General features: G+C 41.2%; 1 protein-coding gene across 9 annotated transcripts in view; it reads left to right on the top strand.

The window, feature by feature from the left end:
• Nucleotides 1–16115, top strand: part of Prlr (prolactin receptor) — a 174558-nt gene that overhangs the window by 122156 nt on the left and 36287 nt on the right. Inside the window, exon 1 of one of the 9 annotated variants that reach the window (XM_040757625.1) lies at nt 3079–3451. The exons of the other annotated variants lie outside the window; for them this stretch is intronic. The gene's annotated coding sequence lies outside the window, so the exon portion shown is untranslated. Of the gene's footprint in view, nt 1–3078; nt 3452–16115 lie in introns of those variants that run through there. 9 annotated transcript variants of the gene reach the window in all.

The following is a 16115-nucleotide window of genomic DNA, read 5'->3' on the forward strand; positions in this document are numbered from 1 at the left end:
AGTCTGAACTGTGTCGCAAACAACAGAGAGATTTCCTGCTAATTACTTGCTCCTTTTACTTTTATGTGTACTTACTTATTACCACATATCTGTTTTAAAAAATGTCTCTGACTGACTATATAAACTTTTTAAGCAGGAAAGCATAGATTCTGAACAGTGGCTTAATTAAAATTTATCTTTTCCACTTGAAGCAGTACAGGGCAGGTGAAGTGTTGGCAGCAGATGTATCTGTGGTTGGAACAGGAGACTGAGGCCCCAAGAGCAAATCCCCAAACATAAGCATTGGTATGCTCTCTGCTTGCTCACCTCCAAGTGCCCCCCTAGAGGGGCCCTTTTATCCTGCTGGTTGACCTTCCACAGCATCAATCCCAGCCCCAAGTCCTCCACCCTTTACCCAACCTGGAATTTACATGCAAAGATTCTTCCAATGCCAGTGTGTATCAATGAAAACACAGGCAGGAACTTGAAAGCAGTTTTAAGCCAAGCCAAGACACACAGCAATACAGCCCAGTTTCAATATGAAAAGAACACCCAAAAACCAATGTTCATAAAAGAATGCAAGCGAAAGAACACTTCCCTGAAAGATTGGCATTCAAATTAAGAGCAGAGCTTCAGCTCTTGTCCAACATCCCAACAAAAATACAATAGTCCACCATGAGCTCTGTAAGCTGCTTTCTGATCCCCAAATTTTCAGTTATGTCCCAATGGTTGTGATCATTCCACAGCAAGGCAGAACAAAACATCAACCTACCTGGCACCTGACCTCCTTTTGCAAGAACTCTGGCATCCTCCAAGATCTGCCATTCTAATTCTTTCCCAGATCCTGCCCATATGCTTGTGACCTTAAATCTTGCCATATTTATGAGAGGCAAAGGTGCTTAGAGCACTGGCGAGGATATGTCATCCATCAGGCATGTTTTGATATGTAACTAAAGGTCTTTACCCATTATCTTTTTACATATCACATTTCTCTGACACCTTCCCCAATTCCTGCCACTTAGCTTCTACTTTGACCAAAGCACGGTGTTGTTCAAACCTGTGTGCTGGTCTTGGCATGTAGACATGTAGCTCACTAATAGAGCTCTTGCTTAGTATGTGTGAGGCACTGGGTTCAACTCCAACACAGGAGAAGAGAGAAAGAGCTACACAGTTGTCTATGAGGGTTCAGATCTTAATTTATGCCTGGTTCTTGGTTTATGAGGTAGACTTTCTTGTGCCTCTCTGAGAAGGTTATGAACTGGAACTTAGGGGAGACTAATTTTGGTTGTAGTAGATAAACTGAGTACACTGACCATCAAACATCATGCCAGTTTCAATGTAAGTCCATTGAAATTAAATATTAAAGATTAAGGTCCTCAGTTGTATTGACTCCATTTCAAATGTTCAATAGCTGAGCTGCATGTTCTTAGTGGTCACTTTATTGGACAGGGAACATCCAGAATACTTCCATCATCACAGAAGTTTATACTGGAACAAACTGGTCATCCCAATGAGGAGTTCTGGGAAAGTGAAACAGCACAGCTAAGAAGGCTCTGTGGTGTGAAAGAGATGACAGAATAGGATTCTAAAAGGAAAGTGAAAGGATGATCAGAATACTTCAACCATTGTGTCACTTGTGCCCAGCCATGAAGCAATGGGCAGCTACTCTACCACAAAGCTCCAGGAAGCAAAGAAGTGACTATGGCTGCCTTGAGACCTGTTTTCCCCCATCTGGTCTTTGGATTCTGTGCACTCATGGTGAAACAAGAAACTGTCTTCTGAATACTGAGGCAAGTGGGACCCTCATCAGTCCTCTCACTTAGGAGCCATTGAGGTCCCAGACAAAGAGAAGCCAGCACTCTGGTGGCACCAGATCCTGGGGCCATATTCAAGAGTCCATTTAGAGCTGGGATTATTCAAATAAAAAAATCAATGCAAGGAAAAAGAACCATCTCCGCTGGGATTTATGCTGCAATGAAGAGTCCATGAAACACAGGGGGTTCCAGGGCAATTATTCCTTAGTCATAGCAGTGGAGGAGCGGTCATTGCCCACTAATGAAAGCAATGGTTTATCCTTACATAGTCTACTTTGTAGACAAGTGGAGTATTTTCACCAAAGCCATTCATCACAGTCGCATGCTCACTGTCACTCAGCAAGGGGAAAGAGTAGATATGGAGCTCTGCACTTTATTTAAGAAAAATGGAGGCTCGGAAAGAGATAAGCCATAATTAACATGGCAGTGGCCATCAGGACCAACCATAGAAATGCCTACCTATCCTGTCTGCAGTTTGGAACCCCTCTCTCAGTCAATAAAGTTTACTTAGTACATGCTCAGGTCCCTAAGTCTATCATCCCCAAATCTAGGACCTTCCCATAGACACAAACCCAACATGTATGAATCTCACACAAGCTCATTGACTCTGCCTTACTTACTCAAACTACTGCAATAGGAGACAACAGCATCACCATGAAAGCTGTAGCAGCTCTTCCCAGAAGACCCCCTTCTTCCAAGCGAACACTCATACTCAAGAATTGCAGAAGGAAAACAGTGTTTGTCAATGTGCACACCAGGTCTACTTTCTGTCTTCTTGGTGAAAGATAGAAAGGAAATGCTGCCTTCCCAAATACTCTTATCTGCCTTGAGATACCCTTAATTATGACAGATTTATTTTTCTAGAGTGCCTCCATTCATATGACTTTCAGTAGCCTGCAGCCAAATGTAACATAGTCTCACATTTGAATGTACTATCACTCATGATGTATAATAATCATTTGCATACTTGGCTACATGGAAGATTGGACTCTATAGTTTCCTTTTTCACACAAGGATACTGAGCCACCTATGCCAAGTTTTGCTATATGCCCAAAGCAAATGGGTCATGTTCTTGAGAGTCCACTTTCTTCCAGGATTGAGTAAGTGCAAACTCTAAGCCTCTTCTGCATCTTTTTGTGGCCTGGCCCCAGGGAGGATACTTTGAGCTGCAAGCCATAGCATGCCTGGCTAAAGATGGATTAAACACTGGGCATGTAGCAGTCTCCTAAGAAGCTCTGAGGAAATCAGTTTTAGGTATGATTTAGTAAGTCGTGATAACTCCAAAGACCCAGAGTTGGGGTGAGGGGTGGTGAGGTGGGGCTCCTCTCCCCTCTCTTCTTTTGAACAGAGAGGAAATTTTCTGCTATGCCTTAATGACTAGAACTGAGTGGGATGGGCATTCCTAATGTAATCTTTGGGAAAAAATGAATACAATGACCTTGGTTAGCTTATCCTGCTACTTCCTCATCCCCTGTGGCTGGACACCTGATGCCTAGTTGGACTCTGCATAAAAACAAAGGGATAAGTGGGTGTTGAAGAAGAAACCAGCAGTATCTGCCAGACCTATTTGGTGGATAGGGCTGTGTCAAAGACAAGACAAGGAAGCTTGTTCTCAGCTGTGTGGCACCACATGGAAGCACCCTCAACTCCTTTACCAGGTCAGATCTTCCTGCTATCATCATGGCACCTACATAGCTTTATTCTTATTTCTTTTGTCATTTATATGTGCTTTACCAGATTCTCTCTCTTTGAGAGACTGTACATGTATACTGGAAGAATCCTTTCTGCACAGCATTGTATTTTAAGTCTCGTGCTTATATCCAAGTATAGACACTTGGATAAGAGGATGGATGGATGGATGGATGGATGGATGGATGGATGGATGGATGGATGGATGGTCAACGGTGGGTGGGTAAATGGATGCATAGATGGATGGTGGATAGATGGACATTACAACCACTAAAATGGATCATTCAATTCTGCCTATTTTTTAACCTGCCTACCCACACACACTTCTTTCCATTTACACTCAGTGAAAGTATCTTGGAAGTGCTTTAGAGTAGAAATATTTTTTGCTCTACTCCCAGAACTAGCTTCAGGCTGGGTTGTTACCTCTTTGGTTACCTTCTGCTAAGAGAGAGCTTCTAAGGGAAGCTGAACACAATGGAAAGGGGAAAACCAGCAAGAGAAACAGGCAGTTATCTTGACAGATAGGTAGACCAGATGTTTGAGTGCAAAAGTCTGAAAAAATGTCTTGTTCATGAATGGCAAAGGGTGACTCATGAAGTAGAGACAGGCTGTGCTCCTAAGGGGAGCGAAGGGAATATGGTTGGCTCTGGGACTGGTCCTGAGTGTTATGAGGTGGGAGAGACAGGCAGACTTCCTGCAGTCTTAGCCTTGTCTGTGCTCTTCCCATTAGTATTCATTACACTTCCAGTTCCTGTTTTCTTTGCATCACAATCCCTGACAGAAGCTGAGGAGCCAGAGAAAAATGTGCACACAGCATCTCAGACCAAGAGCACTACTAAACTTACTAGATTTCTCTGAATAAGATGGCCTTCCCCTTCTCCGGGGCCTGATGATGTTTTCTGTGAAATTGCTTTTCACCTACTTGCCAAATCTGAATGGCAAATAATGGCTGGCTTCCCCTGGGTGTTTTAAATGTACTCAGACACAGCAAATGAATTAGGAAAAGTAGGAATTAGTCAAAAACAAACAAAAAGTGACTGAGTGACCAGTGGGTGAGATAGCCATTGAAATCCTTCACTGTAGCCCAAGAGACAGGCACATGTTCATCTACAAAGATGATGCATGGAGGTTGGCTGCCAGCCACTGCTGAACATACCGCCAGAGACACGAGACTCATTCCTATATGGCAGCCTCTGTTTGCACCACTAAATGCCAGGTTTTCATTAGTGAGCTTTTTTTTTTTACTGTTGTTGTTGAGTTAATGATGCTGTTGAAACGTGTCTCCTCAATTGCAAAAGTAGCCACTTGTTAATTTGTTACATCACTTACTTTAGAATAATCCTCCCTCCCAAGGGAATCAATGGTGCTGCGTTGGCATGAGTATGCTTCGCGGCTCGTGTCTGTGCACCCGTGCAGAAGCATGTGTCAGAATTAGGATCAGGCATGTCTATTTTGTCCACTTATTGCTACACTCCACCTTAGGGAAATCATTGAAATTTATGTCAAGGGTTAAGAAGTATTTCACCATTGTCTATGCTATGATCTAGTTAAGCAGTCCTTTAGGGTCTGATGTTTAAATGGTTTTCTAATAATTTGTTGTGTAAATAGCACTGGGGAGGAGGAATCTCTTTATTCAAAAAATGTTTTGTGTATCTAGATTCACTTGGGATAAATATCTGAAGTAATTTTTTGGATTGTGTATGTAATATTCTTGAGACTTTTAACATGTTATGAGAAAAGTTGAACCAACTTATAATCAAAAGACAAGGTACTAGTCCAAATGCATTTATGCACCCAGTGATAACATTCTGAAATCCCTGAGGATTGGGAAAAGGAATAAAATAAAATATTTTATATGAAAATATTTTTACATGAGGTTTCTCAAAAGGTTTATTTTTGAATAATCCAAATACATATTTATATTTTGCATAAACATCTGTCTTGGTAAATTTTTCCTTTTACTAACATCCGGGATAACAATTTAGTACCATCGAACTATTTTTAGGTTTTTTTTAACTTCTTATTTTTATTATTTATTTGTGTTTTTATGTAAGTTAGAAACAAGCTGGTTTCACATGTCAATCCCAGCTCCCTCTCTCTCCCCTCCTCCCCTGCCCTCCCCACCAGGTCCCCCAGTCCCCCACGCAATCTCCACTCCGATCCCCAGGGAGGGTGAGGCCCTCCATGGTGGATCTCCAGTGACTGTCAATTCATCCAGGGAAGGGCCTAGGCCCTCCTCCAAGAGTCCCAGCTAAGAGAGCATCATCCCATATTGTGGCATGGGCACTCCAAGTCTCTTTGTACGCCAGGGATAAATACTACCCAAGGCCCCATAGATTACCTAGGCCTCCTCACTGACACCCACATTCAGGGGCTCCAGGCTAGTCCCATGTTTTCCACACAGCCAGAAATCTGGGGTCCAAGAGCTCCCGCTTGCTCAAGTCAACTGTTTCTGTGGGTTAAACCATCCCAGTCTTAATTCCTTTGCCCATCAGTTCTCCCTTTCTGACACTGGATTCCAGGAGTTCAGTTCAGTGTTTATCTGTGGGTATCTGCTTCTGCTTTCATCAGTCACTGGATGAAGGTTCTGTTTCTCAGATTCTCTGGCAGTGGGATTGTATGCTGACACTCCCCTGATTCATGTCTAAAATCCATAAGTGAGTGAGTACATACCATGTTTTCCTTTTTGTGACTGGTTTATCTCACTCAGGATGGTTTCTTCTAGTGCCATCTATTTGCCTGCAAATTTCAAGATTCCATTGGTTTTTTTTCTGCTGAATAGTACTCCATTGTGTAAATGTACCGCATTTTCTCTATCCACTCTTATGTTGAGGGGCATCTAGTTGCTTCTAGGTTTTGGCTATTATAAATAATGCTGCTATGAACATAGTGGAACAGACATCCTTGTTGTATGAATGTGCATCTTTTGGGTATATGCCTAAGAGTGGAATTGCTGGGTCTTGGGGTAGACTGATTCCCATTTTGCTGAGGAATCACCATACTGATTCCCAAAGTGGCTGTACAAGTTGGCACTCCCACGAGCAGTGGAGGAGTGTTCCCCTTTCTCCACATTCTCTCCAGCATAAACTGTCGTTGGAATTTTTGATTTTAGCCATTCTGACAGGAGTGAGATGATATCCCAGAGTTATTTTGATTTGCATTTCCCGGAAGGTTAGGGATGTTCAGGACTTTCTCTCCAAAACACCAAAGGTTCCAATAAAAAAGTGGGGTACAGAACTAAAGAATTCTCAGTAGAGGAGTCTAAAATGGCTGAGGAAATATTTTTAAAACTAAAAATTCCATTAAAGCAAGCAATGCCATTACAATCTATTTTTGAACCACCCATGTAGAAGACACACCTTCCTTGACCAAATAGTTCAATATTAAACAGTGTTCTTTAAAACACAAAATCCTTGTCACTTTCCCTTTCTTCATTCAGCAAACACTCAATACAGTTCACTTCTCCAGAATCATTTATAGAGCTTCGTATTAAATATAAGGACTAACACACACACACACACACACACACACACACACACACACACTGAATCAATGAGCTTCTAGTATAGCCTGAAGGGTTGTGGGGATAGAGAATTGAAGAAAGGTAAGTCAAATTCATTTTCAGTACTACTATGTACACCAGCTTTATGAGACCAAGAGTGTCTGCCTGAATGAAAACCGAAGCAGAGAATGAAGATGTATCTGGTCTTCCCATTGGGTGACCATGAACCCATCTTTAGTGCCTCTAAAATACCATGGAGATATCACATTTTCTAGTAACTGGAATCCTGGATAGAAAAAGAGACACCTTTGTGGGCAGAGACTTATTTTATCAGGCTACATGCTAGAATTAGTAAGATCTCAGTGGTATGTACTGGCTACCATTTCTCTAGAAATCAGTGTGGCTTTTTGGTGAATTAGCTATGAAAGCAGGTGCTGACTGATCAACTGTTTGGACCTATAGCAGGAGGCAGGGACTTAGGAAGCTGTGAGGGAAGATAAAAGAACAAACAGAGCAACTGTTGGAGAAGAAAGACAGATGCTTAATAAGAAATTTGGCCAAGTATCTAACATGTAGTGGCTAGGGAACCCCTCAGCCCTGGTAAACCACCAAATCCTTGCTCTTATTACTACTTGGAATGCCGAGGACTGAGTGTAGTCTCCAGATGGGTGGAGTTAAAAACACAGGCCTCCTCTTGGAAGTTGTGACACTTCAATACTCATCCTTCCTTCTTTTCATATTCATGCACTACTATGTACTCAGAACAGTGGTGATAAAGCTGGAAGTTCTTCACCTGAACGCTACAGGGTACAGAGTGACCATGACCTGCCCCTCTTCCCATATTAATTTTCTGGGCCCCAGAGGTTCCATGTGCCTGGCACATGAACCTACAGTTTCAGATAAGAAGTGGGGATTATAATGTCATCTTTTAGACCAAAGAAGGCATTCAGAAGCTTGTTCCAAACACCCAGGTATGAGTAAGTCTTCCCACTTATGTGCACCTAGAAAAGGTATCCCAACATGTTCTTTTTTGAATTTCAAACAAATTGACCATTGATAGGACTAAGAATGTCATCAAAGCAACCATTTTTCCACAAATCACATTGGTTTTATAATATTAAAATCAATTTCTGTTTCTAAAACTGAACTGAAAAACATGGAACTAAAACAATAAGTGCTTGCCAGGTTATGGATGGAAATCATTATTGATAAATGCCCAAGAAGAGTGTTTGTAGAAAGAAAGAAAATTGAACTAACCTTTTAATATTAACTTCCCAAACTATTATCCCTCTTATGGTCTCAGAGAGTGGTAGCCATGAGGCATAGCATTGGTTAAATGCTATGCAAACAAGCCATCATTTTATTCTTTTAAAGCAAAGAGTAAAAATGGTTTGCCGGGATTTGCCTGGTCATTGTTATTGTAGAAAAGTGTGCAGATGTTTGCACAGACCTGTTCTACTTCATTGGCCTTGGAAGGCTCCTAGTAAGTTGGAAGCTGGGACTCTAATTTACTTGATAAACATCAGTGTCATGAAGGACTTAAAAATCATAGAGATGCAGAGAAGTATCCTTCTATAACTGAAAACCACACTTGAGTTTTAAGCATTAGAAATGTTCAATTTTTCCTAATTGATGTTTTATCTTTGAAATGTTTTTATTTATTCTTGGAAATTTTCATATAATCTATTTTGATCATATTTATCCCCCTCTCCTAATTCCTCTCAGATATATTTCCCCAACTCAGGTATCTCCCCAACCTCTTTACCTCCCAACCCCCTACCCACCCAAACTCTCTCACTCTTTCTCTCTCTCTCCCTCCCTCCCTCCTTCCCTCCCTCCCTCTCTCCCTCCCTCCCTCCCTCCCTCCCTCTCTCTCTCTCTCTCTCTCTCTCTCTCTCTCTCTATCTCTATCTCTATCTTCTCCCCCTCCTCCTCCCCTTCTTCTCTCTCAAAAGAAACACAAATAGTCAGTTTGTCTTGGCTGACTCCTCCTGGACATGGGTCCTGTTTTCTTGCTTTTACCTTGTACCACTATTTAAAGCTCAGATAAGCAGCTCAACTATCTGGAACGCATACAAGATCCAGAAGGCAACCAAATAGACATTTGGACAAAATAGATGTAACAAAACCTGTTCATCTACAAGACTGGTGGAAAATTCCTTCAGTCCTCCCATGCAACTTCTTGGCATTGTTTAAATAACTTCAACTTTCTAAATTTTAATTTCCATATTAGGTTTCTAACTTTATAGGAAAAAAAGCAGCAATAGAATACAAGGGGTGGCTTACTAGAAGAGAGTTAAGTAGCAAAAACAGCTATTACCTATTAAATTAAGGGAACAAAACAATGAAGGATGGTAAGATGGAGAGAAGAAGAAACGAAGGCTAACAAGGATAAAAAAATTTAGGCACTAAGGATCCTCAAGTCCTTTCTTTTTGACTTAAACTGGACTTCTTTAATCTGTATTTATTTTCTATATAGTATCCTATAGCCACAGCATCTCACTATAACTGATGAATTCACAAATGATTTCAATGTCCTAACAAAGAAGGCATAGAAGTGAATAATTTTTACATGTGTATCCAACTAATTAAAATAAAAATGTTATTGTGGGCACGTGCTTTAGATAATTAGATATATATGCTACCCCTGGATGTGTTTTCATTAAAAAAATAATGAACAAAATTTAAAAGGACTTAGATAAGGATCACTATTTTGTTTTATTTGAAGACTGTATAATTGAAGTTTTGTCTGTTTTTGAGATTCCTTGCATTTCCTCAATTTCCAGTAACTAAAATTTTTATGTATATTGGCTATTAGTTACCTTCCCAGTAGCCAAATCTTGTACATTTTAATACATCTATCCCTGAATTCATTTTAATGAACTTTCCTCAGTAATTTGAAGTGCATCTTGATAGGAAGAAAGAATTCCCTGGTTTGGGGGCACATGCTATTTCCCTCTCTGTGGATCTAAGAACATGAGAGAAGTGTGAAAATATTGTGTTTTTATGTGGATTTTTGTGAGTGAGTCAGGCTGAATTTGTAACTCAATGGTGGACTGATCACCTCAAATTCCTGAGTCTCTAGATTCAATCCCAAACACTACTAAGGAGGAAAAAAAACATTAAAAACAATCTATCATTCAGCAAATGTTAATTCACCTTTGAATGTGTGCAAAGAGACAGGAAGAATAATATAGAAGCTGAACAAAATGACTTTGATAATAGTGTTCAAGATCTCTCTGTATCAGCAGACGAGGCATCAGAGGTTTTCATTACTCATAGTTATTCTGCTTGATCAAGTACAGTAGTTACCATCCAAAGTTGGACATGATGGCTGTCTCTAGATTATCCATAGACTAGCCAGGGTATGCAAAACCACGCATTTTCAATATTCAGCCTCTAGTTTCAAAGCTTTATAACTAAATCATTACTTCTAGTTCATTGGGTTCAGGGTGGAAATCAAGAGCCTCCCTTCTACATAATGAGCTCTTAAAATGACCACAAAATCCTCATCTCCATTTCCTGCAGGCCAGAAGAGAGAAAAGAACATACAGACAGAGATGGTGGTAGGGGGGAATATATTTAGGGAAAGCTTTAAAGATCAGGACTAGACTAAAAGCGTAGCATTTCTCTCCAGTTTCAGGGGCCACAGCCAATCATCTCACTACAGGATGAGTAATAAAGACAACATAAGCTGTGGAGAGAAAGAAGAGACAACCCCAATTATGATGGGATGGGTGCTGGACCCTTCTTCTCCTGTGATGTACTCCCAGTATCCTAAAGTGGTAAAGAAAATCAGGAATTAGAAAGAAGAGAGGCTTTTGACACATTCCTGAGAATTTCTCAGCTTTCTCAAATGTGGATACAGCCCATCCTTAATGCTTGAAGATTTTCCCATTAGACACCTGACCATTTTCCCATCAGACACTTGTCACTCCATGCCAGACACTTCTTTATTAGCTAGCTTCCCCCACACAGCAAGGCTGAAGTAGAGATACTATGATCTTACAGATGAAGACACTGGGGCTCGAGGGAGTTTAATGGGTTACTCAAGGCCACACAGTGACTGTGAGGAAGGAGAACTTGGCCTCACTTTCCTCGTGTGTAGACGTGAAACTGGACCAAATCCCTTTAAGTCTTGGGTTTCCAAAATGTCATGATTCAAAACTCCAAAAATCTTAAGCAGGCAGCCAAAGAAGCCGTGAAACAGTAATTAATCTTTTTATTTTTGTTTTAAATTTCCCCTTCACTTCCAAGCTTGTTTCTAGAAATTAAGAAACATACATAGCCGGGCGGTGGTGGCGCACGCCTTTAATCCCAGCACTCGGGAGGCAGAGGCAGGCGGATCTCTGTGAGTTCAAGGCCAGGCTGGACCAACAGCCTCCAAAACAATACAGAGAAACCCTGTCTCATAAAAACCAAAAAAAAAAAAAAAGAAACATACATAAATAGATAAGGTTGTTATGAGCAATAATTTATTTGTATGGGGATGATTTTTAATGAAATTTAAGCTTGTTTTATGTTTAATTAGATAGCCCGCACAGACACACACACACACACACACACACACACACACACACACACACACACACACACACACAGGCACATACTCATACATTCTCTCTCTCTCTCTCTCTCTGTCTCTCTCTCTCTCAGAAAAAGAAGAATCTTCTTTAAACAACCTGGTAAAACATATGTCCTCTGCTATGGCCCTTGGTGGTTAGGTTTGCCATAGTAATAAGCACCAGTGAGATGTCTGTAATTTGAAGTAATGTTCATTGTTCACTCACTTAACAAGAGGCAGCAGGCTGACCATGGTACTTCTGGGACTGGATGGGTTCTTCTGGGTACTATAGGACTCCATTTATCTTCTTGTGCTGGAACCCAGAGTAAGGATGTAGCCACTATCTGATATATAATACAATAGTTCTGCAACTTAGACAAAGAAAATCCAAGCCACATCCTGCAATAGTTTCTGGATGGATGGATGGATGGATGGATGGATGGATGGATGGATGACTAGATGGATGCAGCCAAAGTAGTCACAATTGTTAACATCGCATTAGCCACTGCCTTTCAAATGAGTCAGTCTAATGTTGTAGGATTCAGGTATGTCTCTTTCCAACATAATGCCTGAGTATGTTTTATAATGATAAATGGTTCCCCATGACTGGGAATAAGAAAACATTTAGGAACTATAACCCAATCAGTCCACCACTGCCTGACCTCTATCAGAGTCTCAAATGTGGCATTTCCCTCAGGAGGGCAGTTCCCCTACTCCCTTTAAAACATCTCCTTTTTCCTTCTTTTACCTCTAACTGGAGCTCTCAAGTTTCAGCTTGAATGAAGGTCATGGAATTACATGCTTGAAATGCCCCTTCCCAAACCCCAGACAGAGAGACATATTACATCAAACAAATAGTGCATACAGAATGGAATATATACTACTATAGAAGGAATACCATTGGCTTCCCACAGCACCCAGCATTAGAGCCACCTTTAGGTAGTGGGTTTGAGCATTGAGACCCTTATCAAAAAGAGGGATGATAGCTGGGTTGTTGTGGCATACACCTTTGATCCCAGCACCTGGGAGGCAGAGACAAGAGGATCTCAGTGAGTTCAAGGCCAACCTGATCTACAAATCGAGTTCTAGGGCAGCTAGGACTGCACTGAGAAACCCTGTCTCAAAAAAAAAGTTTAAAAAAAACAGACAAAAAAAGGGGCAACAGTATTGGAGAATTTAGAGCTTATGGTACCAAGGTCATCTTACCTGTTCCCAGTTCTCATGCCAGATGACATTTGTGCTTCTGGGATGGGGCTTTTTAAAGATAGGACTATTGGTCTTCTGTAGATACCTAAAGTGGAAAGAGTGCAATAAATAACAGGGGCTCTGGAGTTCAACTGTTATGACCCTCTTTACCCACTAGCTGTGTGATTGTGGGCAATTCACAGAACATCTCTGGGCTTCAGCATCTTCATCTGTGAGATGAAAATAGTAATAGTACCTACACTTCAAGATTGTCATAAGAGCTGAGAAAATGAACAAAGCAATGCCTGGCATACAGTGTGTCCAATACATGATCTCATATTTTATCACCACAGTTATGAGAAACCTGGGGATTTGTGAAATAAGGTCATTGATGTGAACACCCCTTACCCTTTTGAACATCTGTGTCCTCATCTTTGACATGAGACTAATAGGATAGACATAGCAATAAAAATGACAGTATTTGCTGTTCTGGTTCTGTAAAGGTCTATTGTAAGACTAAAATACGATGATGTGGAAGTGCTTATATACTGCAGCCTACGGTGCCATAAAAGGTTGCACATTTTAATTTTGATGTTGAGTTGGAGTCCAAAGACTAGGCTCAGTGTCTCTATGGTGCTACCTGCCCATGTAATGGGGATCAACCAGTAACCTCTCTCAACCTCAGCTTCCTCTTCTGTCAGTGAGACCTAGGAATGGAGGTAGATATGTGTTAAGCAGCATCATGTGTTAAGGACGGAGCTTTTGGGGTTGGGGGGGAGTCGTCATGCATCCCAATGGGCACAACTTTAAAACCAATTAGTATCCATCATCCATCATTATCCAGGGTGATATAGGTTTGGTGCTAAAGGCCTTAAATCTTAGCATTTTAAAACACAAGGATTACTGTAGAGAGAACCCTTTTTCTTGTCAGCTGTTTTAGTTTTTCCCCACCAGTCGCCTAGGCTCCGCCACCTTGTAGTCCCCAAATAACACACAAGACCCTGTATTAATTATGAAGCTGTTGCCTTGCTTGTTTCTTACTGGCTAGCTCTGACTTAAGTATTTATCCCATAATTGTTAATCTAAGTATTTCTCTTACCGGAGAAAAGTTCGGGATATCTTATTTCTCTGGCGGGCTACATCGTGACTCCCTGTGTTTCTCCTACCCAGAGTCCTCCTGGACGTCTAGTCCCACCTATCTTGCTTCCCTATTGGCCAACAGTGCTTTATTGACATATACACAGGACTTCCACATCTGATTACAAATTCAAGGCTTGCCTTGGATACAGAGTCAACTTAGCAAGATTATCCTCTGCTACAAAAAAAAGTTGAGGAGTGGAGAGGAGCTACTCTTCAGTGATAGAGTACTTTCCTAGTGTATGTGAGGCACTAGGTTTAAAACATGCTATCAGGAGGAGGAGGGGAAGAAGGAGGCAAAGATGAAGGGAGCAGAGGGATGGGAAAAGGGGGAGTAGTGGAAGAAAATAGAGGAGGAAGGGAAAGAGAATCATCTATAGGTGGAATTGGGTTCAGACCCCTGAAGACACTGATGAGTTAATTGCTATTCACATCTCTTGTATAAAATGTCATAATATGTAGGCATAACCTACACTTATCCTCCCATATACTTTAAATCATTCCTAGATTGCTTAGATTACCTAATATAGTAAAAAAATGGTACATTCACTTATTCTGTCTTATTTAGGGAATGGCATATTCAGTAACAATGCAAAACTGTTTTCCAAATGCTTCCAGTCTCCAGTTTGGTGAAGCTACAGATGCAGAAGCTGTGGCTAGGGAGTGTCCAACCATCTTCAGAATTTCTAGGGACACAGTGTAAGAATGGGACCTCTCCCAGGCTGGTAGTATGAATATTGAGTTGAAATCCATTGGGGCCTGTGGAGTAGCTTAGTAAGCTAGCTGCAAAACATCACTTCCAATACATGGTGCTTTTGCAGTTATTTATTGATGGATGATCCCGTGAGAGAAGGATTCCTCTGAAAATCAGGCCAACATGGATTTTCCAACATCTGTCCAAACTGTGCCCTGGCCAGGAGGATAAATACTCACCCAGTTCCTCTTCTTTCCCTTAAGCCAAAAAAAAAAAAGCTGAATGAGAACAAACTTCTGTCAGAGCAAAGATGTTGCTGGGGCTATGGTGAGTGAGTGAGTGAGGAGAGTTGGTGTAATTGGAGTTGGAAGCAATGCCTCCAGTTGTGGGTAGGCATCTGGTGTCTTAAAATGACTCCAGAACAGAAGTGAATACAGCCCTGGACTGTAACTTGCCACAGCTAGCTTTGAAGGTAGATCTTTCCATAATCTTTCCCTTTTGTAGTACCAGCCTGAACCATCTCCCATTTGAACCATGCTCTCTCTGCTAAGTGATTTCTTACAGAATGCAGCTTTCTGCTTGCATAGCATATGCATGCACACAGTTCAGTGCCCTCTCAGGCACCTCTCAGGTTTTTGAAACAGGAAGAGAGAGGAGTATAGAGAGTCAGAAGTAGATGCTTTAAAATGTCTTCATGGCTATTTCTAGTAGCTTTCACACAACTATGATGATTTAGCTAAACCACCAAAGAGTTGTTAAAATGGGAGCTGACTCAGGTAGGCACTACATAGGGAGACAGATTGCCTGGGAAATCTAATTGCAGAGAAATTACCACACTGTGATGTGTGTGTGTCTTTGCACTGAATTCATTTTAATAAAACAAATGCAGAGTACTTATTCCTAGCAGGAGCTATTGCTCCAAAATCCAGCATACAGCAATCTTAATCTTCAGCATGGTGTGAAGCAGCTAATCCCTTCTGTTCTTCTCCCCACCATGAGCAGATTATGCCTTTTGTTTTCCAAATTAAATGCTGTTTTGGAAAGAAAATTCAGACTGAGAATCAAAGGGCATACATGGGATTCTTTCCCAGTTATTTCAGCCTCTGACCATTTAGTACCTAGGGCAGGTGAGGTGATCCAGAGAACAGAGGAGTTCAAAGGAAAGGCCTAATATTGCATAATACCTTCATAGATTAATGTATTTGAAATTAGTTTAGTAAGCCTTGAAACAGCTTCTCCATCAAGGATTGGGCTTGTAAGATTGAAGTAGATCCTCATAGTCTCTACCCAGCTTGATGGGTCCATTTCTCTGGTTAAGGAAATGGACACCACTGTGACAGAAAAGCAGGGTGGAGCAGAAACCGTAGGAATCTCCTAGTGCCCGAGGGTAGAGGCAAATCCCACACCATAGGAGAACTGAGGCTTCATTCAGTCTTTTGTAATTGAATATGTCAAGAAGTAGGTGGACCAACGCATGCAGAAAGAGTGTAAGCAGAAGAAATGAGAAGCTAACATCAGGCAGTCATCTGGCGAGGGTTCAGATATGTCCTA

The sequence above is a fragment of the Mesocricetus auratus genome, unplaced genomic scaffold (genome assembly GCF_017639785.1).
Source record: "Mesocricetus auratus isolate SY011 unplaced genomic scaffold, BCM_Maur_2.0 Super-Scaffold_100015, whole genome shotgun sequence".
Lineage (NCBI taxonomy): Eukaryota > Metazoa > Chordata > Mammalia > Rodentia > Cricetidae > Mesocricetus > Mesocricetus auratus.